The sequence below is a fragment of the Triturus cristatus genome, chromosome 8 (assembly GCF_964204655.1).
Source record: "Triturus cristatus chromosome 8, aTriCri1.1, whole genome shotgun sequence".
Lineage (NCBI taxonomy): Eukaryota > Metazoa > Chordata > Amphibia > Caudata > Salamandridae > Triturus > Triturus cristatus.
The window spans coordinates 175,641,430-175,665,083 of record NC_140591.1 but is presented as its reverse complement, the minus strand read 5'-3'; the positions used below and the strand labels follow the sequence as shown (position 1 = coordinate 175,665,083).

Sequence of the window (23,654 nt, the reverse complement as noted above, 5' to 3'; positions counted from 1 at the left end):
TCCAGCAACAATCCCACCAAATGTATTTTTAAGATTCTGAGTGTTTTTAAAAAGAGGAAGGATCCATCTACCTCTCCTATCACTTCGGTACAATACTGTGAGGATTTGGCCTCCTACTTTGTACAAAAAGTAGAAACCATTTATAAATCCTTCCCCAACTGTTCTAGGGTTCTAGAGAAGCCTTTAACATCTATCTCTAATGCCATACTAAAGGTCATTCCCCCCATTTCTCAGGAGGAGTTTCTCACTTTGAGTGCCAAAGTTAAGTCTGGCTCTCCTCTTGACCCCATGAGACCGGCTCAGTTTAGGGAGTGCCTACCTGTACTTCTCACTCCATTATTACAGACCATCAATTCGTCTTTTAGCATGGATGTAGTCCCTACGCCCTGGAAGCAAGCTAAAGTGCTCCCACTGCTCAAGAAACCATCACTGGATCCCACTAAACCCGAAAACTTTCGTCCTATCTCTCTCTTGCCCTGGGTTGCTAAAGTGGCTGAGGCCCACGTCAATAAAGTCCTCTCTGACTTTCTAAACAATAGTAAGATCTTGGACCGGTCTCAGAATGGTTTCCGCGCTGGCCACAGCACCGAAACAGCTCTCCTGGCGGTTAGTGAGCATTTGCGGTCCATTCTAGATGAAGGTCAAACTGTGGCACTCATTTTGCTCGATCTGAGTGCCGCGTTTGACACGGTCTCTCATAAGATCTTACTGCGCCGGCTTGAGGAAGCTGGAGTAAAAGATTTAGCTCTGGAATGGTTCCGCTCTTTCCTTTCAGATCTTTTCAGGTTTATGCTCCCCCTTTTGCTTCTTCCATCCAGCATATTAAGCAGGGAGTCCCGCAGGGCTCGGTATTAAGTCCGGCTCTGTTTAACCTCTATGTTCAGCCTTTGGCAGTGGTTGCACGCGACCATGGTCTTAGTTTGGTTTCATATGCGGACGACACCCAGATGGTGGTGGCCCTCTCTGATGATCAGACCAACGGTGCCCCCCAGTTCCGCAAAGGATTTGAGGCGGTGGCTGGCTGGCTAACGGAGAACTGTCTTCAGCTCAATGCAAGCAAATCTGAGGTGTTACTGGTGGGGAAGGACAAGGGACTCTGGAACACTCAGTGGTGGCCATCCTTGTTGGGCACGGCCCCCACCCCCAAGCTGGTGGTAAAGAACCTTGGCCTTTGGCTCGATTCCACCTTGGGTTTCCAAGATCACACCCAAAAAACTGCAGGCACCTGTTTTGGCCTTCTACGTGGTCTGAAGCCCATTTTGGGGTTTTTTAACGCGACCACACGCCAACTTATAGTTCAGGCCACTGTCTTAGCCAGACTAGATTATGCGAACTCCCTGCTGCTAGGAGCCAATAAAGCGGAATTGAACCGTCTACAGCGTGTTCAAAACATTGCCGCACGAACTTTACTTGGACTCTCTAGAACGTGCTCTGGTAGAGACGCGGTCCGCCGCCTTTACTGGCTCCCTATCCCTAAAAGAGTTGAATTCAAATCTTTATGTCTTACCTTTAAAATTTTAAAGTATTCCACACCTGAGATTTTGTCGGGCCTGATTACTCCCTATGTTCCGGCCCGCCTACTGCGATCTTCCGAATTGGTTCTGGTGTCAGTCCCACGTGTTAAGCGTACCAGAGCAGGTGGTAGGTCCTTCCGACTCCTTGCTGCTAAGCTGTGGAATTCCCTTCCTTTGAAAATCCGCAGCTTAGACTCATTGACATCCTTCCGGAAAGCTATTAAGACTTTTCTTTTCCTCATGGACTAACCGGAACTCCTTTGGAAACTGCTGTTAGTGCCGGGACGTCCCTTTGCTGGGGCAGCTGTGCGCTTTATAAATGGTGTAACATAACATAACATAACAGCCACCCAGGCCCTGAAACTGTGGATCTCTCCCTCCCATGCAGGAGGGGATGTCCACCCAGATTATCAGGGGGCAAGAATGACAAGACCTATACCACCACCAGCAAGAAACCCCAACCCTAATTTCCTCCAGTGTGTGACTACCACTCACTCTGTGGACTATTTCTGGACACATTTACCTTTCTGATGCCAGTCATATATTGGACATTGGAATTCAAACAATTTTAGCTCTTCAACTATGGTTTCATTTACCATGAATGACTTCTTGACTTTTTGGTTTGCTTTTTCATTTTCACCCTGTTTAATTTCTTCACATTTAGTTCAATTAAATCACACCTCAAAGACTCAGAGATTAGTGTTGTATATCTCAACTCTAGCAATGCATTTGTTTCCTTCCATCACAACTTTACAGTGACAAAATTCAAATGATTGTGTAAGCATAGATAATTTGCAAGTAGGTAATGTTTTTCTCAAGTCCCAACCATGATTTCCCAAAATAATATACCATTCAATCCTCTACTACTATGTTTAATCCATTTGATCAATAATTGTTCGTCAAACTTTTCACTAACATAACATTCCATATATGACACTAACACTCAGTGTCAGTTTTCACGTTTACAGTTCCAGAACTTGCCAACATGGAAGAAGGGGATATATCGAAAACCATAAAATCGAATAAGCAAATTATCATTGACTCATGTCATCAGCTGGATCCAGATCTTCTGGCTCTCATAAGGAATCCCACATCAATAACACCAATAGACAAGAATATGGCAGTACTACATTTTGTAGGCACTCAATCAATCCAATCCACTGTTCCAGTATCTGGTGGAATGTTACTACCACATTTCAGTGGTATGCTTTACAATGATGAGACATATCAACAGCTACATACACCTTACACACAATGAGGATTTTGCCGATGCGAAGGAAGATTAGCATGATTTGGCTCCATTACCACATGTGGTTTGAGCTAATGGTGGCACACATATTGCCTTAGTGCCAACACATGACACATAACAAGTCCAATGTGATCTTAAAATATTCAATTCATTCACAGTGCAGGTTGCCTTGGTATAAGATTTGTACACTCAAAGTTTTTGTCTGTTTTTCCTAGGATCAACCCATGTTTGCTTTGTACTTCGAAACAGGACCATATACCTGCAAATGTCATAACTCTGAAATGTCCAAATGAAGATGACACGATGAAGGAACCTAAAACAGATCAAAACAAAAATATCAAACATAGCATAAAAGACACATTACAAAGTAAACTTTTGGAGGTCACAGTTTCACAAAACAATCAGAGATAAACAATGTAACTGAGCACAGTAGTCAATGTGTCAAAACTTTGATCAACAAACTCCTTTGCCCTGAATTTCCCTGAACTTGCCCTTCCTAACAAATTCCCACCACATACTTCTCTCATCATCACACCAATAGTTGGTGTAAAGGTGAAAGTGATAACTTTTAAAGATATACTTACACTCATGAGAAGACGTTGTCAATGACATCTTGACGTGAGTCAACTCTTTCTTCTTCACCACTATCACCATCATTTGGCATTTCAGGATCCTCATCTGGTGGCTCTTCTTGGTCCCCATCCTCTGTGATGTAAGGGATATTCCATCGCAGGGGGATGTTGTGGAGTTTGCAGAAGGCCACTGTGATTTTGCACACCTTGAAGGGTGAGTAGAGGAGGGCTACACCAGCTTTGGTCGGACAATGAAATCTTGCCTTTAGGAGCCCAAAAGCCCATTCCACTGGCCGCAGTGTTCTTCGATAGGCCTCATTGAAGTGGACTTTCCCTGGCATTGCTGGATTCCTCATCGGTGCCAACATCCATAGTTGGGATAAGCTGAGTCTCCTAGATAGAATACATAAAAAGTGCCACAATGTAACACAATTTCAGATTATTCAATTAAAAATTCCCAAAACAATGTTATGGAAGATTATACTGACCAACATGCCAGGCCATCTCAGGGCCAAGTTATGACATTTGAAGGGGGTGGAGCTCTTCCCTAGTACAAAAGAATTAGGGGCAGAGCTGGGAAAATGCATGCAGACGAGTGTGCTGTACAAATCCAGTAAGCAGTAAACTTGTACATTGATTGAATGAAACTGTTTCTAGTAGACTTGTTCTCTGGCGTGTGGTGGCACTAGGGCAATATTTGGGCCATCAATTGCTCCAATCACTTGTAGTAGCGACCCTACTTGATAAAGCTCCCTGTGTGGTGGCTGTCTGGGAAGTATTCATAAAGTGTAACTGTCCCTCTGCCCTAGATGCGGACAGGAGTCAGGCTGCAAAACACTAGAGTTATAAGTAGAGAGAATTGCCCACTTTTTAAAAGTGGCATTTCTAAAATTGCAATGTAAAATCCACCTACACCAGTAAGCAGGATTTCTCATTACCATTCTAAACATACCAAACACGGCAACACTACTCCTTTCAGATCAGGAATTACCACTTAAACACATATAAGGGAACTCCCAATGCTAGCCTATGAGAGCAGTAGGCCTCACAGTAGTGAGAAACAAAATATGTTTGTCACTACCAGGACATTCCACACAATGAAGGCACATGTCCTACCTTTTGCTTACACAGCACCCGGCCCATAGTGCTACCAAGCGCCTCTAATAGGGGTGACCTATTTGTAGTAAAAGGAGTGTTTACGGCTTGGCAAGTAGTTTTAAATACCAAGGCAAAGTTGCAGTAAACTGCGCAAGCAGGCTGTGCAGTGGCAGGCCTTAGACAGGTTTGAAAGGATATTTCTATTAGTGGCGCAATCTGCGCTGCAGTCCCACTAGTAGCATTTCATTTACAGGCCCCGGATATATGGTATACCACTTTATAAGGGACTTACAGGTAAATTACATATGCCAAACAGGTGTAAACCAATTATACCAGGTTTAAAGGAGAGAGCAAATGCACTTTAGCTCTGATTAGCAGTGGTAAAGTGCCCAGAGTCCTACAGCCAACAAAAAGAGGGTCAGAAAAATAGGTGGAAGAAGGCAAAAAGTTTGGGGATAGCCCTTCAAAGAGGGCCAGGTCAGACAAACTGGAACTTCTATTATCGCAACTCCAGCAATGCGCCAACCTTCCGACATCAGATGCGTCACGCATCTGTTTATCCTTGCGCCACGATGCGCTGCATTGTAAATGCGGCGCATCTATTGTGGCGCAAGGGTAAACTTTCGTGACGCATCTTCCCTGGCGCATCCATACTGATTTGCAGGGATGCGCCAGGGAACATAAATCTGCCCCTTTGTCTTTGTAATTGCAATTTTGAAATGATTTGTATCATAGTGACTAATGCACTCATGTATTGATTACTGACTTATGACTAATTTGAATGATTTGATCTGGAAACGTTGCTAATCTGTTAAAACCTTTATGGTTTGCAAATATAAGCCTCTCTGTCATTTTTGTGGGGTTAAATGTGCTTCACGGTATTTTAATGTATTTGGGGGTATATTATCAAGGCCGGAGTTAAAAATTATCACTGCTTTAGCGGCAGAAAACTGCCGCTAAAGCGGCGATAATCATCAGCAAGGTTATCGCCCTTTTGCAGGGAACATCGCTGGAAAACCAGCAATGTTCCTTGCAAAACGGCGATTTACCCCGCTATCTCTGGAATTTTTATCGCCCTGGAGCAACGCGTTGTTGATAACGCGCTACCAGTGCGAAAAATTCCAGAGATAGACGGCGATGAATAACAAAGCGCGCTTTGCGTTATTCATCGCCGTTCCTTGCTGATATGCCCCATAGTTCGATGTCTCACTAAGCATCCTGGGAGCCATATCCAAATCAGCCAGTGGCATAACGCAAAACGACGGGGAACTCCTGAAGAATGTGACGAGAGGCCCTAGGTCTTCCATATCTCACAGGTATATATTGGCCTAGAGCTGAATGGGCGCAGTCCCGGTGGAGGGGGAGGGAGAGGGGGATCGCCCCCCTCCTTCGCCACAGGGTGTGCAGGGCCCTGGTTACACCCCTGCATTTGGCTAAAGGCACGTTTATGACGTGTGGCCGACTAAATGCCTGGTGGTGGTGTGGTTATGTGTACTCGTGAGGATTATGTGCATGTAATTTTGGGAACGGATGTTTTTCTTAACACGTTACTTACATCTTGTTTTTCCTTCGTAACACTCACAACGTTTTTCCCCTGAAACCTCTAAATTTGTATATGTACGGTCGGAATTATAAATGCTTTCGAAATAGTCTGATCGTTTTAAACCAAGGAACGCTCTTCATTTGTGGAACTCTATTGCCATCGAGTGGTCAAATGGGCTAATTGCCCAATACAAATCTAGAATTTCAGTGTGGGAAAGTGAGTGAGTTTTTTTTATGGCCTAGCTGGAAGATGTTTAATATCAAACAGTAAAATAATAAATAATGTCGACACGTTCTGGGGCCGGAACCAGGTCCTGGAAATGATTTGCCGGTGATTAAAAAGTGCTTGCAAAGTCTATACCAAGTGTGGCATGAGATATTCAGCAAATTCCGAATAGTAAGATCACAGCAATTTAAGTTCTGGTACATGTAATTACATGACACTTGTAATTTTACTGCTGTTGGAGGGTACTGAGACTACCCTCACACATTGATGTGTGTGTGCAATCACACTTTTTAGGTCGAGCCTGAGCCAGTGCGCAAGTGCTGCTCTGGCGATCTGTTGTAGGTGGAGTACGGGGCAGAAGCCCCACCCACTACTTGCCCATATTTGTCATTGGCTTGTTTCTTTGTCCTTCGTACCTGCTGGCGTCTGATTCCTTCATAGGCTTGCTAGTCCCTCCTTAGTACAGCTATGTTGACTTTTGTAACCTCCGATGGCTACTGGCCCCTTTACTTGGTTGTTTCATGGTACGTGTTTGTTTTTCATTATTGAGTTCCTACATTAGGCAAAGCAGCCAGGACAATGGCGGTCCTTTTTCTCCAATGCCATAGGTCTTGCATTTAAATGCGAGACCTATTGCATTGCAAATATTTTTTAGGTAGTTATTTGTAAGTCACGATATTATATTACCGACAGAAGCGGAAAGACACAGCACGTTAGGTTTTCTACACCACCCAATTCTGTTTAGTCCATCATTAAGGCAGATATACTTTGGGCTCATTTGACTTATTCTTATATTTTTGTATAAACATTATTTGGTGGTATGGTCCTGATGAAAAATAATTTATGCACCAAAATGCAATGGGGAAAAACGCGAGTTTATCAACATGATTCACCAAAAAATCTTAACATAACATACGAAGAGAGCATAAAGCAGATTCATGTGACAAAAAAGTGTCTATATACTTTTTAAATTACAGGAATTCAGTGACAGCGCACACAGTGCCGCGCGGTTCACCGGAAATAGTGAAGGCACGCACAACACCACACAATTCACCGAAATAATGTTTCCATGCACAACACCACATGGTTGACCGGAAATGGTGACGGCGCACATAACCCCACAGGTGATACAGACAGAGCAATACCCTGGCATTGCGCGTACCAGAGGATTGTCTCTGCCCTTCTCAGGGGACCGTATGTGTTTACATCTGCTTGTCTGAACAGGAGTGGCGTGAGTGGAATGCTTTGAGTGTAAGGTAACAAGCAAATTCAGTGTCGTAAGGATGCCTATATAGCGCTCAGATGCCTTCAGGCCATATCCGCACTGTATCAAATTAAATAAATAAATAAATAATGCCTAGAGTTTCCATTCCAACCCCTTTGTCATTTGTTGTTCTTGCTGCTGCAGCAGACTCACAGTTTACATCTCACAAAACTGACAATACTCTGTTCATTGGGAAAAACTGTTGCAAGCTTATTCAGAATTTCTTTATGAAATAGGTCGGTAGGTTTAACTAACGGGCGATCCAGTTGTTCAGCGCTATTTATGACTAGCCGATGGCATCCACCCTGAAAACAATATAGGGGCATAATAACAAGGAACAGGGAAAATTAACGCTAAGGGCGCTTAGCGTTAATTTTTTTAACGCCTGCTATCGCTGGATAATATCGCCTAGTTATCGCGTTATTAACAACACTAACCGCCTAGGCGATAAAAAGTCCAGTGATAGCGGCATTTTGGGAGGTTATCGCTGGTAATGCAGCGATAAAACTACGAGGATAGGGATATCCTTGTTGATAGCCCATGGTGGATTTAGCCATGTAATCCACCTCCCATTGGATTACATGGCTAAATCTGAAAATTAGCAGATGTAAAAAAGTAGCGTTAACCGCGGTTAGCGCTGCTTTTTTTGTCTCTAACAGGGTTAGCGTGAAGCTTGATAATAGAAGAAATGTTGCTTAGCGACATTTCCCCTATTATTTTGCTCTGGAACGCCCACTTTGCATCTCATTAGAGATGCAAAGGGAAGCGTAGTGAAAAAGGGTGCTAACATGCGATTTTGCATGTTAGCACCCTGTCGTTGATAGGGCGATATTTTTATCTCCGCTTCTTTGGCTTTTAAAGCCAAAAAAGCAGAGATAAAGCCCTTGTTAATATGCCCCATAGACCCTCCGGGACACACAGTGATTGAGTATTTTTCCATCCATTGCTTTGCCATTTCGTATTAGGGCTGTGGCCTATGCAATTCTTGAGTTGTTGCAAACCTGTCAACATGGAGAATACTAAGGCCAACCCCCAGCTGTGAGGATGCCAAATCTGTCCCTTGTAGGCTAGCGGAGTCGCCATCACATCCTTGGCCTCTCTGGCCTGAGCATATTGAAGTTCGTGACCCCATCTACATCTTCTGGAGCACTTTCTGCATCTTGCATTAGGATCGACCATTAACTTCGCTACCAATGCGCAATTCAACAGGTTATTTGCATTTCATACTCCAGTGCAGGGCTAGCTTTAGGGCGTGTGACGGGTGTAGCAGCACTGGGCGCTGACCTGAAGGGGGGGCACTGACTTCAGGGGGGAGCTGTGTTTAGCACTAACACACGATGTGAAAGCACCTGCTGCAGAGTTCCTTGTGCGTCCAGTTTTCAGCCACCAATAAAAATATCCTGATAACTCTTGTGGTTAATGTTCCTGCTGGAGAGTGAGATTGCAGTTTTATCTAGTGGCAGTTTTGACTCGTCATAAAGTAGCGCAGAGGGTTAATATGCCTGCTGCATAGAACAGATCTGTATTTTAAGTTGATAGTTGAATGGATTCATAACACCAGCCTTTACCAGCGCTTTAAAACAAATGAAATGTATGCAAGAGAGGGACTATGGAGAGATAAGGGGCACTTTTGCCGGGTGATAGTAGGGTAATACGCGTAACAGATCATATAGGGGGTGGCCCAAAAAAGATTGTCGCACTGGGCACCACCAGCGCTGGCGCTGGCCCGCCTCCAGTGCGTGCTGCACGGGCGTAATTTCCATCTGCTGCTACCAATGAAAAGCGGGAGATCAGGAGCGCAAGCCTACAAAAGCGCCCCCAAACTGGGCCTGACATGAGGTTATTTGCCCAAGCTTCAGGGCCTTCGATCACACCTGGCCTAGGCTAGTTTGCTTACCCACGTGGCCACTGTAGGAATACTATTCCCCAGGCAGTGTGGAAACACTAAGGAGTTGTAACCTTTAATGTCCCCATGTGGGTAACGTGGCCATCCACCTAGCGTTTCCACCTCTAGCCCCTTTGTCATTTGTTGTTCTTGCTCTTACGACAGACACAGTTTACATCTCACAAAACCGATCACACACTGTTTGCTGGAAAAAACTTTTGCAAGCTCCTCCATAATTTCTTTATGCAATACACAGGCAGGGTTAACCTACAAGCGACCCGCTAAGGGGGCCATGCCTCATGAGCAGAATCCAGTGTTCTTTGTGAACTTCTGTATCATTGTATACACTCATCTCCTTGAGACTTCAACCATGAGTGTGACCGAGCACACCACCATTCACCCCTAGGAATTATCTCTGACCAAAATATAGCACACGCTACAAGCTCCACAGCCAATCTAAAGAGTGCGTATGTCATGCCATGAAGCAAGGGGCCTCTGCCGAGTGTAGTAAGATAATGCTCCCTGGTGTATCCCCAGTATAGTGGACACATTCTCGCCTGCTCTTGAATCATGCCTCAATTTGGGTTCCAGCATCGCCCGCGCCATTCTAGATAATTTGTGCACTCACGCTGTGGTTTCAATTGATTAACTTTGCCCATCTTGATGCCCTGGCAATGAAATAATGACAGATATCCCAGATTCTTGTAAATACGAGCAAGGAGGAAGGGACATTTAAATACTGAGCCCCTATAATTTCACGCCCCACATATGTCACACACTCATGCTGTACTGCATTCTCATGCACAGATCACGCACTGAAACCTGCCCCATTCCCATTAGAAATCAATCTATCAGGGGAATTGTAAGCGTGCTACTCACCTGTGAGGGTCTCAAGGCGCTGGGGGGGCGGGGAGTCCGCAGCTCTGCCATTTCTTCAAGAGACCTTAGGTATCTCTCACCCAGGCAGCTTCAGCTCAGGGATGCAATGGCACACCTTGGCTCCTGCAAACTATTTACAAATGAAAACACTCCTGCTCCAGAGTCCTTGACATTCTGTGTATGCTATCTTTCTCCCACTTGCATCCTAGTTTCACCTTGTTTGTGGTGTTGGGGTGTGACTTTAATCTCCCACTCTGGCCATAGGATCTCAGATACAGCTTGAACATATAAGGTGTCCAGTGGCCACTGCCTTTGATTCTGTCGTTGGAACACTCTCCTCGAAAGCCATTGTTGCCACCCCAATTCTAAACAAAACTGGAAAATGGTGAGAGGTGTAGTGTCCATGTGTATGAACAAGAAGCCTGCAGGTCAGGGGCTTATTAGCATGTATTGTTGCACTCTTGTGAGTGGGCAGTAATTGTTCCCATCTAGGGTACATAAAGTGATCGTGGTGCCCCTCCTTGCCTGGTCTGTTTTGGAGCTCCTCACTGTGACACCGACTGTCCCCAGCCTCAGTGTCCTGCACTCCTAGCGCCTTCATGGTGTTATCCACTTTTGGGCATGCTACTAACTCGCTGCATCTGAAGGTGCCAAAGAATGGCAATGAGAATGCCACCCTGAATAATGCATCTTCATATATACAGAAGCAGATGATGCCCAGCCCATCCAGCATACTTTTTAATGTCCTAAACTCAATAGATAGCCTGCCGTCTGGTTCCTTAGGCTCATCACAGGTCTACCCTTCATCCATTTCTTCATCCATGAAACTTGCAGTTTAGCATTAGAGGAAGCTCCATGTCTCCTGTGATCTGCTGTAACGACTTGTTACTCCAGTGCACTGTGTCTAGTGGACTGGAGGGTTTTCTAGTGAAACCATGGGGCAGATTTATGTTTCCTGGCGCATCCCTGTAAATCAGCAGGGATGCGCCAGGAAAGATGCGTCACGAAAGTTTACCCTTGCGCCACAATAGATGCGCCGCATTTACAATGCAGCGCATCGTGGCGCAAGGATAAACAGATGCATGACGCATCTGATGGCGGAAGGTTTGCGCATTGCTGGAGTTGCGTCGCAAGCGCGACGCAGCTCCAGCAAGGCTCGGGGGTGCCCTATTGTCCCAATGCTGCGTCAATCCTTACGCCTGCTTCAAGCAGGCGCAGGGTTTTGACGCAGCATGGCCTGAAAAGTGACTGAGTGAAATCTTGTAGATTTCACTCAGCCACTTTTCAGAGGCGTTCCTGCGCCGGAACATCCCCCCCTGTGCAGGTACGCCCACATGGGGCACAAGCTTTACAACGTGACGCATCTCCCTAGATGCGTCACGTTGTAAATGGGGCGCATCATGGCGCAGGGTTTACGCCACCGCTGCATCACAAAAGTGATGCAACGGCGGCGTAAAAGTGGCGCAAGTCCGTTATAAATCTGCCCCCATGTGCTCAAGCTTGGGAAGGCCTGTAATATTACTGCCTTAAATGTAACACACTGTATCCAGCCATTTATATTTGTTCTGTGGAGGACAACACAGATGCATTTTTAGGTCAAGGCTGAGCAGCGCATGCGCAGTTCTGCAAGGCATGCTGTATTGTCGTACAGACTTGTAGCTCCGCCCACTCTCCGGTCACATTTTTCATTGGCTTGTATCACTGTCTCCTAACTCTTTTTGAAAAATGTATAGCATGCATTTGCAATGCAATAGGTCTCGCATTTGCAAAAGTTTAAGCTGTTGGCATTCTAAATGCCAATGCCTTTTATTTATCTGTTTTAAAAACAACACATAAATAAAAGGCATTGCCATTTACAATACCAATAGCTCAAACTCTCATAAATGAGAGACCTATTGCATTAAGGCCACCCTTCTAAAGGCTAACACTGAACAGCACGTCCCAAATGCAAAGTGCTGTTCGTTAAAAAGTCAGGATTCTTTGGAAGATGGTGTCACCGCAAAATAAGGCTACTTTAGCAAACACTCAGGAAATCAACGTGAAAAATTAGGATTACCTGTGATTAACCAGCTGAATCCATGTTACCAACGGGAGCGTTCGCTTTACAAGTCATTGTTTTCAAGTGTACTGTCCCCATAGTTTCAATAAAATTGAACAAATAATACAATAGATGAACACTCTAATAAGTAAAAGGAACATACATGACTGGATGGGTTCATGACTGGTTTCTGAGCATCCTGGTGGCAAGAGCCCCTAACATGAGTGCATCAGCGTGTGCACGCATCTTCAGAGCACACATAGGAGGAGGGACATCTTGTCCTATGTCTTCCATTTTCCTCCCTTTCTAACCTATACGTTTCTTGTGCGCTTCAAGAACAAATGGTCCTTGGAAAAGGTAATTCACAGCACAACACAGTGCACATATCTATCCACCAGAACAATACCGGGTCAACTGATGTGCAAGAATGTTCGACAGTGAGGAACATTTGAGTACAAAAGAAAAGCATCGACTAATTGTAAAAGGGGAAATTTAGAGAAAAGCCTGATGCAAGTTCCCAGATCCCTGTTTTCCTTTCAGGGAATGGTCACACATTAGGTTATGCACTGAGAAAAGCACACTCTTTGCATCTTAAGTGTCCATGCAAAATTATTTTATTATCGTCCGTCCTTGTTCAGACACGAAACAAGTTGTCTTCAACTTTGGTAGAAGTGACATTTGAAGTACATCATATGCTTGATCCCAAAATTTTCTTCACACAGTAGTGATACAGAACAGCTAAGCCAACACGTGTTTCGCGAAATTAATTAGCTTCTTCAGGGCTTCAGAATTTCAGTTCCTTCATACTAATAGTCTTCTCAACTCTTGATAAAGGGATCCCAGATTCATCCTGGCAATATGCACTGTATAATATAGACTTCCAATATCAGGACAAATGGCTATAGCCTCCCATCGATACGAACACCAGTCACTGACTGACTTTAGAAAGTGGGTATCTTCTTGCTTAGTCGTCCTGTGTGCCTCTGCTGGTTTCTGGATTGATTGTCTGGCTTTTGAGTGACAGGGTGTTGGACTTGGCCCTTTTTGCAGGGTCATCCCTAAACTTTTTGTCTTCCTCCTATATTTTCTCTGACCTGTTGTTGGCTATTTTACGACTCTGGGCACTTTACCACTGCTGTCCAGTGCTAAAGTGCATATGCTCTCCCTATTGTAAATTGACATATTGATTAGTGATTCCATGATTGGTTGGTTTGGTTTACCTGTCAGACCCTAGTACAGTGCACCAGGAGTGCCCAGGGCTTGTAAATCCAAATGCTGCTGGTGGGCTTGCAGCACTGGTTGTGCCACCCACAGAAGCAGCCTGTAAAAGTGTGTCTAAGGCCTGCCATTGCAGAGCCTGCGTGCAGTCTGGTACTGTCATGCTGACTGGGCAAGTGCACCCACTTGCCAGTCCCTAAACCTTCCCTTTTCTTCATATCAGACACCCCTATGGTAGGCCCAAGGGCAGGGTGCATTGTAAGTATAAGGTAGGACATGCCCTGGTGTGTGTGGCATGTCCTAATAGTGAATTACAGCCATTTTCGTTTTTCACTATTGCAAGGCTACCTGTTATCCATAGGCCAGAATGGGCAGTCTGATTATTACATCTTATAATCCTAACTGACTCAGGGAACATGGTAGAAATTCGAATTTAGTATGCCTGAACTCAGAAGGATAAAATACATGTTTTAGTGAAGTTGGTTTTAATATTCTGTGTTTGAAAATACCACTTTTAGAAAGTAGATATTTTCTTGTCTAACCATTCAAACCTGCCTCCGCTAGGCTGTGTATTCCTTGTCTGGAGTTTGAGTGACAGGGGCTGGGGAATTCCAGGGGGCTGGGGAATTCCCGGAGACAGGGTGAGTCAGCACAGGGCTGAATAGAGAGATCTCCATGTAGATGGGTGGGAGGAGTTGCACCTTGGACCTGAATAGGGCTGTGCTTTCCCTCCACAATGCTGGCTCCACCTCCTGTGGTGCGTCTGACGTCACTGCCCAGCACTGTGAAAGGAAAGAAGGAGTCATGTAAACAAAGTGCTCCAGGACTGACCAGGACTGGTTTGGACTAGGCAAAGGCCACTCTGCCTTCAGAGAACAAAGAGAAACTGGGTATAAAAAGGGGACCCAGACCCCAGAACTTTAGATCACTTTGGGAAACAAGAAGAAACTCTGCTGAGGAGAGGAACCAAGAAGAAACTGAGGAGAGACTATCCCTGAAACTGGGGGATTGGCCTGCAGGGGTTGCCTACTGCCAAAGAGAGGAGAAAGGAACTTTGTGTGTACTTTTGCTCAACTTGTGAAGGATCTCCAAGGGCTTGGAAAAGAGCTTGCCTCCTGCTGAAGTCTCAGGAACAACAGACTTCAACCCCCAGCTCCCCAGAGTTCTTTGGAAGTGCCTGCTGCTGTTTTGGGCCTTCTGAGGGACTGCGTGTCGCAAGGAGCTGGAAGCGCAACTCAAGAAGAAGAAGCGTGCCGCCGTCGGAGCTGTTGTCATCGCTTCGCGTAAAGTGTGTCGCCGCCGCAGCTGTCGCATCGAGCGGAAGCGTCTCGCATCATCGAAGAAGTGTCTCGCACCACCGAAGAAGCGTGTCGCCATCGCAGCCATCGTAGCTGACGCATTGCACCAGATGAAGAGAAGAGTCTCGCATCGAGGAAGAAGCGTGTTGCCATCGCAGCCATCGTAGCTGTCGCATTGCACCGCATCAAAGAAAGCGCCTCGCATCCAAGGAGAAGCGTGCCGCCATCGGAGCTGTTTTCGTCGCATCGCGTAAAGGGGTGTCGCCGCTGCAGCATCGCATCGAACGGAAGCGTCTCGCAACGTCGGAGAAGAGTGTCGCCGCCAAGGCCGCTGTCGTCGCATCGCGTAAAGGGATGTCGCCGCTGTAGCTGACGCATCGAGTCGAGTCTTCTCGCAACACTGGAGAAGCATGCCGCATCTGGAAGATCTTTACGTCTTTATTTCTTTGCACCAAAATCTTCAACGTATCAACATCATTGCAACACTTTCGTTGCCAAGCGTGTCGCATCTAAAAGGTACATTGACTTAAAGTGTCGCATTTAAGAACTTAAGAGAACTAAGCTAAATTCTACCATCTAAAGTAACAGTATTGTGGATTTTTGTCGTTTAGTGGTCTTGTGATAAATCTATATAAAGAATACTTATTTTTGATATAAAACTTGTGTGGTGTCCATCTGTAGTGTTGTCACTTGATTATTGTATGTGTTCACAAATGCTTTACACATTGCCTCTGAGATAAGCCTGTCTGCTCGTGCCAAGCTACCAAGGGGGTGAGCAGGTGTTATTTTAGGAGTGTACCCCTTTACCCTGACTAGAGGAGGAGGTCCATATTTGTCACAAGTGCATACCTGTGCCAACTAGAGACCCCCAAGTCTAACACAGGGGCTGGGGATGTGCATTCTCTAATACGGCCACCGGGGGAGTGGGGGTTGATTTGTGTCCTACCTTTCCTGAATGAGTCAGGGCTGGGCAGAATAGACCTGGGCTGCATTTAGAGTAGAGGGAGGAGATTTCTTTCACACCTGAATGGGCCTGGTCTGCCTTGGACAATGCTGTCTCCACCTCCTCCGGGCAGCTGCCCCACAGAGGACAGAACTGGTTTTGGCTGGGCAAAGAGCTTCTCTGCCACCAGTGAACAAAGGTATTTGTGCTATAAAAGAGGAGCCCAGACACCTGAACTTTAGATTACTGCTGAACTAACGAACCTGCCAGGAAGAAGGACCAGGAAAAGCTGGAGGAGGAGTACTGCCCCTGTCTGTGTGCTGTTGGGGTTGGTGGTTGCTTCTGTCTTGGGCAGAGAAAGGACTGGACTGTGCTTTCATCATCCTGCTGTTAGAGTTTCCTCCAAGGGCTTGAAGTAGAGCTTGCCTCATGTTGAAGTCTCAGGGATAGAAAAGACTTCCAAGAATACTTCTGGGTTTCAAGAGGAACCATTGCCAAGGAGAAGAGCTGGAGACACTGAGGAGAAATTCTGCCCCTTTGCTGTGTGCTGTCTGGGGTTGACCTGCAGTGGCTTTTTCTACCAAGGAAAGGACACGGGCTTTGCTGTGCCCCCTGCTTGAGGAAGATCTCCAAGGGCTTGAAGTGGAGCTTGCCTCCTGTTCTGAAGTCTTGGGGACACAAAGACTTCACCCCCAGCTCCCCTGGACTCCCTTGCTGAGAGTTCTGACCTGCCAAGAGGTGCCTGTTGCTGTTCTGGGCCTCTGGAATTGGTTCCTGCTGTTGGGATCTGGAAAAGCAATCCAACTAAGAGAAGCGTGACGCATGCGCACCTGTTTCTGACGCATCGCTGAAGAAACCGACGCAGCGCCTGCCTGCTGCTGGAGAAATCGCTGCACGCCGCATCAAGTGCACCGTTCTATGAAGGCTAAGATCCCCGCACCGATTCTGACTCAGGCCCTGCTGCACGGCTGCAAGAACCAAAGCATCATGGGACCGCGGCTGGAGAAACCAACGCATCACCGTTGCCACCGCCGCATCGAGAACAGACGCATACCCAAAGGCCACGCATTGCACTGGGGCGCAAAGTCTACAAGAACGCTGGGGCTACAGTAAACAACCAACGCATCACCTCCCGTGCAGTAAGAAACTGACACATGACCTCTCCTTCTGTAATGAACCGACACTTCACCTCCCCTGGAGAGAGGAACTGACGCAACACCTTCCCTGCTCGTTAGGAACCAACATATCACCTTCCCTGCGGCTGTTTTTTTCTTTATGATTTTGACGCATCCACGGTATTTTGTGTTAAAAGAGTTGCATCTATAGTTTGATATGGACAGAACTGGTCCTACCTTTTAAAAGCCATACTTTGATTACTGTATTGTGCATTTTTGTCGTTTTGGTCTTGTTTGGTTTAGATAAAGATGACTTATTTTTCTAAAATGGTGTGGTGTCCATTTGTATTGTTTTCAATGTATTACTGGATGTGTGCACAAATGCTTTACACACTGCCTCTGTGATAAGCCTGTCTGGTCGTGCCAAGCTACCAAGGATGTGAGCATGGGTTATTTTAGAAGTGTATCTCCCTTACCAGGAAGAAGGGTCCCTACTTGGACAATGGTGCCAACCATTGCCAACTAGAGACCCCCAATTCTAACAGATGTACTGCCCCCATTGCTACCAGACACTTCAAATCCTTTGTGACTACTGAAGCACTCACATTTCTCTGTGGCCACAAACATTGGAATTGCGACCATGAATCAATAGCTACCAATATGAATTTATCGGGCCAATGTGGTGCAAATAAATTACCCTGAACAGGATAGTGGAGACTGTGAGTGGAGTTGGCAGGGGTGTCTTAACAGTAGATGATATTTTCTGCTGACAGATGTCACATTTCTGGACCAGTAACATTGCTGCAGTAGTGCTACGGTTGCATTAACCCCAGCATGGGCAGACACCAATCATTCATGAGCTTCACTGATTAAATCTAATCTGGCCAGCTTGTTACATACTATCCTGTCTCTCACTTCAGGAGTATGATCTGAATTAAGGGTGTAGGAATATTTAGGAGTAAAGCCTGCAGGATGCTTTCTGCCTTGTTTGTTGGTATGTATGGCTGTTAAAATATCTGTGCCACTCTTCATCTGAGATCTGGTTAAGGCTACTACTCTAACAGTTTGAACTGCCGCTTTGGCAGTTAAGTTAGCCACACAGTTCCGTTTAGTATGAAATCCATCACACTGATGGCGCAAAGTGTTTCTCACATGGACCAACGGAAGCTTCTCTTGTAAGACAGCTACCCTTCCCCAGAGTTGTTTATCTTTAATAGGCTTAGTGGACTAATGCGTCCCCTAAAGGGGCCTGTGTTTGACATCATGGTCACACGTTCAAATCCTGGTGGGTCAACTCAGCCTGCCATTTTTCTCAGGTCGATAAAATGAGTACAATAGAGTTGGGTAACAATAAACATCTTGTTGTAATCCTTTTGGTTTGCTCCTACTTTGGCCTCCCCCTCCCCTCTCCCATTGATTAGAATGTCCCTTGGTTTGTGGAACCAACATTCCGCAGCTGACTCTAGCTGATTGGATTCTGTTGGTGGTGTATGAACTAATAAAGACAGCTCTTCTTTACTCAGTGTTTTGTCTTTACAACACTGGCGACGATCAGCTGTGAGTGGGCAGCCACACCACTATCCCTTACTGTATATCTACTTTTTACAGCTGTACTCCAGTGGAAGCGACTACTACATGAGGGGCTTCCACATTAACTATTTCAATGTACCATTCCTCAAAATTACCTTCTGGAACTATTTCTGACTCTCACCTTGTGTGATGGCATCATCCAGGCAGTGATTTGCTGTTTTTGCCTACCGCTTGAGGCAGTTGAGTGCTTGGTGTTCCATGCTTCTGTGCGAAAAGTGATCCTGCTGTCTGCCGAGCTGTGGCCCTTCCACAGAAGAGTGTGCTTTTGGCACTAACTGGAGGAGTTAGCACACCGTCCAAGCCTGCCTGAGGTCTTTCGGTGGATGTTTCCATTGGGTGGAAGAGTTTGCCCCCTGTCCTCGCCTTGCAGCCATTCTGTGCGCTGAGGGAAGGCGCCGCACTATGTGGAAGAGGGGGTGCCCCGTCCACGCCTTGCTGTCTTCTCTGCTGAATTCTCCATGCGCTGAGGGGAGGCGCCGTGCTGTGTGTGCCTTCCTTTTCTCTTCTATTGCCTGACAAGAGGTGTGTGCAGGGAGGAGCGACCTTTTTTTCCCCGCCTACTTGCCTGATATGAGGCGTGTGCTGGGAGGAGTGCCCTCTTTCTCCCGCCTCCATTCTTAACGTGAAGTATGGAGCCTCTATATCTTCCCTAGGAGTATTGAACTGTCCGCCTCCTTTCCGCCCTTTTTCACGCTGACAGGCACAGCTGGCCATTCAATTCTCCGTGCTCCTACAAGGTCAGAGGCCGGCACTGCGTTCCCCTGCCTATGCTATGACGAGCACTGCCAGCATGTCATTTTTCCTTCGGCTGTTATTACGCTGACAGGCACAGCTGGCCTGTCAATTTCGTGGTGTTTTGAAGTGTGATAATCTGTTCACTGCTTTGTTTTTCCACTGATGGGCAGGTTGAAAATACTTTCTTCCATAGATTGTTGTCGGTTCCGAATTCTACCCCAATTTTTAATATATATGAGGACCTAGGAGCTGGTTTTATTTCTGATCAGATCGCGGTCGCCCTCCTATTGTGTTGGTTAAGAATCTGGGCTCAACCTGCGCCTAATCTTAATCAACTGATCATCCAAGACTGTATTTCCTTAGATAAGGGGTTAGACATACCATGGGTCCGTTATATTAAGACTCAGATGGAAATTTATGGATGTCCTGACTTATTCTTGAGACCTAGAGCTCTGGGTAAGTCAGCCATTAGAGGTTTTAAGCGGCAGTTCTTGGACAGATCCAGTCTGATAAGGGAGGAAAGGGAATTGGTAAAACCGACCGTGAGAAGTTTTGTCACGCTGACTCTAGGTAGACAGTTGCAACCATACTTATCTTACATAAACAAACCTTACCATCTATTTGTATTAATAAGATTTAAGCATAACATGGTTCCCTGGCTCCTAGCATTTCCGAAAGGGTTTTTTAAAGAAGGGTCATTAAGTCCCTGCCCATGTGACAACTTCTCTGAACAGAATACTCTCCATCTGATATTTTTCTGTGCCTATTACGACTCACTACGTAAGAAACATATTATCCCCATCCTAAAAGGTCACAACTTTGAACAAGTTAGGCCAGCACTGGCATACCTGCAAATGCTGGCGACACCAGTGGTGTGTTGGGTTGCAAGCTATATAGTAGGCGCAATTAGGCGTAGGAACAAGCTACCACCAAACCATAGTGGGGACTCTGTTTCTTAATTATGTCACTCATTTATTATTCTATTTTAACCTCGTTTGATAATGGTTAAGTTTTGATCTGGTCAATTTTTATTTTAGATATTTATTTAATTCCCAGGACTGATTAAATTTGGTTGGAGCACTTAACCCTGGTTTCTCCTATTAGGGACTATCTGGGGCTCGACTTTTTTATATGATGTTTTATCCCAATTTCAAGGAAGGCACCATAACCTGATTGAGTCATTTTAATGTATGTATGTGCTATGCCTGAATTGTTTTGTTTTGTGATATGTACTTTAATGGTTTTAACTAATCGAATAAAGTTTGACTTGACTTGACACTGATGGGCACAGCCTGCCTATCATTTCTTTAAGCAATATAAGGGAAACTGTGTTCACCCTACATTTCTCCAACTCACTGATGGGCACAGCATTGCTTACAGCGCTGATAGGCACAGCTTTTGTACATTAACTCAGCTTCATTGCCTGTTTTCTCGCTGACGGGCACAGCAAGTTGCTAGTTCTGGGTGATTTTTCCCCCATATTCTTTCCATTTGATCTCTGTAAACAAAACTGTCAGTTTTATTTCAACAGTTTGTAGCATATTGCCGTTCTGCTACTCCTTCAAGTATTGTGGTAAAGAGGAGGAGCCAAGATGGCGACCGGGACGGCAGCGTAGGCTCCCGGCTCCGTGAACCTCCGCACCCCGCACAGATATCCTGCACGAGATCCTTAGCCTGCGCTATCTGCCCGTGTTGGTGAACGCGAGCGGCAACCGATCGTGTGACCCCGAAGGTTCTGGCAGTGGTACCGCCGGAGAAATGCCCGTCTGAAGTTTGCGGCCTGTGCAGCCCTGGAGCCGGGACCTCGAGTGGACGCCGTGGCCGGGCGGCAGTGCAACAACAGCGGCCTTTGGTGACTGGGTGGAGTCGGACTGCCGGAGTGGTGCGAGTGTCGGCCTGCGTTTCGCCGTGGTCGTTCCTACCACTAAGCGTAGCTGAACGAGTGCGTGCCCGAGGTGGCAACTCCAAGACTCTCCGGTGATTGCCTCAGCCCTCGCCGGTGAGCTGCCCGGACGCCGCCCGTAACTCGCCCCGATTCTTGCGGGCTGCTCCCGGATTTTCGCGGGCGCTGGTCTGTGGTGGGGACGACTGGGGCCCGTGACCACACACCGGACACATCCTTTGCCTGCCCCCGGAACCCTGTTTCCAGTGACATGGAACCCGAGGCGCTTGGGCCTGAGTCCTGGTCCCGATCTGGGTTGGACTTACCCAGCGGCCATTTTAGTAGGGCAGTGTCCACCATCCTGTACACTGGGCTGCAGCAGGATTGGGAGGGTGCGACTCTGAGGAGCGTAGCGGAGCGAGCGCCGGGAGCTGTACTGGGGTACGGTGACCTTCTCGAGGCTCTCGGTGCCCTCCGTTCCACCTTGGTTCACGGCGCCTGGGTGTTGAGGAGCAAGCTCGATGGAGTGACATCAGCGTCGGAACAGTTGCCGCCTGCCTATCCCCAGGTACACTGGGACTTCTTACGCCGCGCACGGGGGGACAGTGTCGTGGCCGCCCCTGTGAATAGTGCACGCCTGGACTCTCCGGACAGTATATTAACGTGCGATCAACTGGCTGTGGATCTGGTCTGTTCCGGAGGTTTCGGACCTGAGTGGGGGGTGGTGGCCTTGTCCCGTGCGCGGCCTCCGACGACTCAGGCAACATCCAGGCAACAGTCGCCTGCTCTGGCTGATTCCGCCTTCCTGGGCCTGGTGTGCAGTGTGAATCCTGGCTCGGCACTGGGAAAGACGACCCTCCATAGAGCTGACTGTGTTGATCTTCAGAGCCCTCTACCCTACCTGTGTGTGTCGCTTCCTGATCTTTATTGGACGCTTCTCTTCCTGGTAACATTGGACATGGCACTGGGACGAGGGGTATGCATGGGTGGGTTTGCAAAGAGTGGCCAAGGATGAGGCTGACCCTTCAGAGGTGGCCATCTACTAGGCAGGCGGGCTCGGGAGTTGTGTGCTCTCACGGCATAACTGTTAGTGTACCAAGTGCGTAATGCTCCTTACTCCTCTTTGACAGGGTCGATTTTGTGTTCTTTATTGTATGCTTTGCGGGAAAACGTATGGTGCGGGAGGGAGAAGCCGGGGGCGTGTTTTGCAGGCCCTCCTCCAGTTTATTAATACTCTCTCTACCCCCCCCCGTCTGGTGGGGGCTCTTTTCCTACTCCTTTTCTCTGTTTCTTCTATATTTCGGGTCTGGTACCGGGGCGACAGGCACACTGCTGGGGGGGGGGGGGGCCGTACTCATCTGCAGAGGTGCAGGGTGAGGGGTTGGGGGGGGGATTCTTTACTCTTTAACCCCTTTTTTCTATGGCCTCCTTTTCTTCTCTTATTCTTCTTTGTCTTTTTCTAGGATCAGCATGGTAGAACTCCTTTGTTGTTAATCACTGCTGTTTCCGGAGTGCCATAATTTCCGTGGAGTTTCCTGGGTCTTGGGGCAGGGGGTTGCAGGCGCAAATGGCCTTGTCACTCCTTCACATCCTGAACTTCCTATTTCAGCGCCATTGCTTAGATAGACTGCTGTTTATTGTTTACGTTCATCATTCTGCCTGCCATTTTTCGCTGCTGGGAAACTGTTTGGCACCTGATCCTTCCATCCTCTTCTATTATAAAATGTAAACCTTTATTATCCTGGTCTCCTACTTGGGCTGTTCAGAGACTGAGAGTATGCTAGCGTCGAGATGTTGCTCCCCGAGGTGCTGACTGTGATAGACTTGTTTTCTGTTATTCTGACTGTTTAGCGGCCGGCCCCGGGGGTTGTAGGCCCATATGTGTAATTGATTGAAATATCAATAAAGGTTTTAAAAAAAAAAAAAGTATTGTGGTAAACCTTCTGCAATTTTTTGTAAACATGGCTGCTTTCAATATGTCGTTACCACCCCCATTTTTAAATGATGTGTAGGCGAATCCAGTTTTCCTTGGAAGGAATGGAAAGATTTGTTTGAGTCCTACCTCATAGCCATAGGTGGGGATAACAATTTCTAACTTCAGGAAACAACACATACTTTTGCATAATTTAGGAATAGAAGGTCGGAAAATCTTTAATAACTTGAATGATCCTGAGCAACAAATTGAGGATGAGGAAAGTGATTTTAATGTGTACTTAGCTACCATGAATAAATTGGAGAAACATTTTGGACCGGCTATTAATGTAGTATTAGAAAGACATAAATTCTTCTCAAGAGTGCAAGGTAGGAATGAAAAAATCGGATCTTTTATTCCTGTGTTGAAAGGTCTATCTAACACTTGTGAATTTGAAAACCTTACTGCCTCTCTTATTAGGGACCAGCTGGTGAGATGCACTAACAATCCTAAAATACAAGAGAAATTACTAGCAGGTAACCCTGATCTCAAACAAGTTGTGGAGCTGGCATTAAGTATAGAACATACCGCAGAGTGCATAAAAGAAATGAGAGTACAGATCCTTCTCCCAATGCTAATGCCATTTCCAAGCAAGAGAATAAAGATTTCCAAAAGCCATACAAGGATAGTAAGT

The 23,654-nt window shown here is 46.4% G+C and overlaps 1 long non-coding RNA gene across 1 annotated transcript; it reads right to left on the bottom strand.

The window, feature by feature from the left end:
* Positions 1-2,203: 2,203 nt before the first annotated feature.
* Positions 2,204-18,883, bottom strand: LOC146801774 (uncharacterized). The gene is made up of 3 exons (XR_014968070.1): positions 18,553-18,883; positions 3,348-3,728; positions 2,204-3,076 (listed from the first exon to the last, which is right to left on the bottom strand). It is a non-coding gene; the product is annotated as an uncharacterized LOC146801774 (long non-coding RNA).
* Positions 18,884-23,654: the final 4,771 nt, after the last annotated feature.